The sequence below is a fragment of the Macaca fascicularis genome, chromosome 6 (genome assembly GCF_037993035.2).
Source record: "Macaca fascicularis isolate 582-1 chromosome 6, T2T-MFA8v1.1".
In the NCBI taxonomy this organism is placed as follows: Eukaryota; Metazoa; Chordata; class Mammalia; order Primates; family Cercopithecidae; genus Macaca; species Macaca fascicularis.
The window spans coordinates 129,215,766-129,218,735 of record NC_088380.1 but is presented as its reverse complement, the minus strand read 5'-3'; positions in this window follow the sequence as shown (position 1 = coordinate 129,218,735).

Genomic DNA, 2,970 nt, shown 5'->3' with positions numbered 1-2,970 from the left:
TCAGGTCTAAGGGTTCTTGCCAAATGCTCCTATCATTTCTGTTTTTATTCTTTGTAAAATCAGCAACTGGAGCTGCTTAAAATGTTTTCCATATAAAAACTTAACTGGATCAAACAGTGGCCTTGCAAAGAGAAGGGAGGGGTGGGGGAGATTCCTTTGAAAAAAAATTGACTGAAAATTCAGGGATTGTGGTATAAACAAAAATTATGTTAAAAATATGGATTATAAATTGAGGCATTTTATTTTATCCCTCTACAATGGAGAGGAAGGGAGATGCATCTAGAACCAGCTGAAAAGTGATAAGATTATGAGTGTACACATTGTGACAAGATTATGAATCAGTGCTTCAACCAATGAGGACGGTAGCCTTTTTCTTGTCCTCAGTGTTGAAGAAAGCAAAAGGAACCAGGAGATTAAGAGGTTAAGAGATTATGATTCAGGAGAGAGTGAGTAAGTGTGCATCCTCAAAACACAAGTAAAGATTAAAGTAAAAGTCAAGGCTTAGGAAGCAGCTAATCATAAAACACACTTTCTTATATTTGATCAAAATTAGGTTCTATGTGGAGAAAAAAGTTTGAAGATTTTTTTGACTTCTAATGGATTTTATGTGAGAATAAAGGGACAGATTATTAATTCCCAAGGAAAAAATTTTAGCCAACTTTTTACATTGTATGAATTAGACTTTGCCTTTTTATTGTTGTTATTTATATTATAAGAGACACATTCTCTCATGACCATGAAAGGGATCAATATAAAGCAACACGATAAAGCAATCCAGTATCTCCAGAACTTGAAGTAAAAACAAAAGAGAAAGTTTCGATGTCAAAATTCAAGATGGCAGTAAGAATGACCCTCTTCCACCAACACACAGACTCTATATTTGTATGATGTGGGTATTTTAATCAGTAGAAAAATGTGGCCTGGAAAAACACATACTTAAATCTTAGCTGTGATTATATTTTAGGGGATATAAATAATCTCCTTGACTAGAGGATTATCTTTACTTTGCATTAGCCTCTGTCAGAGCCAAATGGCTTTCACTGATTCTGGATTGGTTTTTATGCAAATTTCTTGGTGTATAAATGTATACTACATGGGTTAAATAAGCGAGAACCTCACACATACGTACGGTGCAGCTTGGGATTCTAATTTCTCAAGAGTGGATCTTTTTTCTCTCCTAGCTGTTAGTGTACAGCAAGTTTCTTGACTGTTTCTTTAGATAGTGATTAGAAAGAAATTTTCTGTTTCTTCTTTCATGAACAGAGAAGTCTGTCTATTTCCCGGATTTCAGTAGATATCTCATTCCAGCTTCCATTTGCATGACCGTAAACCATGGATTCTCTGCCAGATACAGGCTTTAAAGCTCCAGGATCTAGCCCAATTAAGAGCTCTGATTGGTTTAGATATTTCTATAAATCTTCTGCAACTGCTCAGCTTCTGACTCTGAATTCCCTTTTTGTATCTGTCACCTGGGGTATTTTTTGCTTGTTTATTTAAAAACTGTCTGATAAAAAATGTTTTGCAATATTTTATCCAGTTGGTTAGAAGTCCACAGTGTATTTGCTGATGATTTGAACAACCCTGGAAGTCAGGTAGAGTTTGCTACTAATTACTCCTGACTTCCTGTATGTAGTGTGAACATAGGGATAGGGATATTAGAAATAGGGATATTAGTGATTCTAGGAGTGAGTGGACTCAAGGAGGGTCAGGAAGACCCCAGTCTACAGGCAGTCAATTCTTTTACTTTACCTACCTTGTCTTTTATCTGGAAAACCAGACTATAATTTTTTCTCTTCCTTTTTTTTGTTTTTTTAATTGCATTGAACTCTTTACCCCTGAAGGAATTTTTTCCCCTCAAATGTTTCCTGGTAAGTATGTGTGTTAATTTAAATCGGCAATTATGATGAACAAGTTAATACGCAACATTAGTCGGGATCTGTCTAGCTTTTAATTTCGTGAAGAACAAAGGAAGAAGGCAGTGCTGACACTCTAAGACCTTCAGAAAACAAAACTTTGAGACAGCAGGGCAGAAACGTGTGCTTGTTTCCATGAGACTGCACAACATCCCTGTCTGAAATTCCAATAATCTCCACTGATTTTTTTTTTTGTAAGCAAGATTGTGTTTTACTCATTCTTGTATTTCCCAGTGGCATCTGGTATATATCTTACGCTCTACATACTAGTTGACTTGAATCTCAGATAAACAAGTTTCCCATCAAAGCCGGAAACATTTTTTCCTCTATGGTTATGATCTTTATATGTAGATAGCCATTTTTGGTAGTGAATGCTTTAGTACAGATTTGTTCTTCATCAGTGGAATTCCAGCTCTACATTGTCCTATCCCAAACAGGAAAGCCTTGCTTTGGATAATAGGAGGAGGAACCAGTTAATGTAATGTAATGTAATGTAATGTAATGTAATGTAATGTAATGTAATGTAATGTAATGTAATAGATGATATATATACCCTCTGTTTTTGTCATTTTTAGCTGCCTGGCATCCATTTCCTTTTCCTAATTACATGAAATTTGTAGGGGTGAACTCCTCTCTCTGTTCTTAAAATTGTGATTTTAGTGGGACATAGTTGGCTTAAACCTGTCAGCTTAATCTATCACTTGGACCACTATGACTAATTACAAATGGGTTTGTATTCCAGTCAGAGGTAGTGAGAGGGAAGAAAACATTTGCAGGGGTTTGCATTGTAAACTTTCCACATTGGAAGAACCAGCAACTCACTGAGACAGGAATAGACATATCTAAGATGAGTTTGCCTTTCTTTCAGTACCACTGTCTGGGAGCTAACCCTGTTTAATTAACTGGTTTTGAATCACACATAATATTGCAACAGATCAGAGGACTCCCTTTAAAGAAAAGGAGGTGCAGGCAGTGGGCATTCCCCCAGAACTATCTCGTTTCACACCACCTAGAAACTGCTGGCCTGATAGAGTGTTAGAATGGCCTGGTTAAGGAT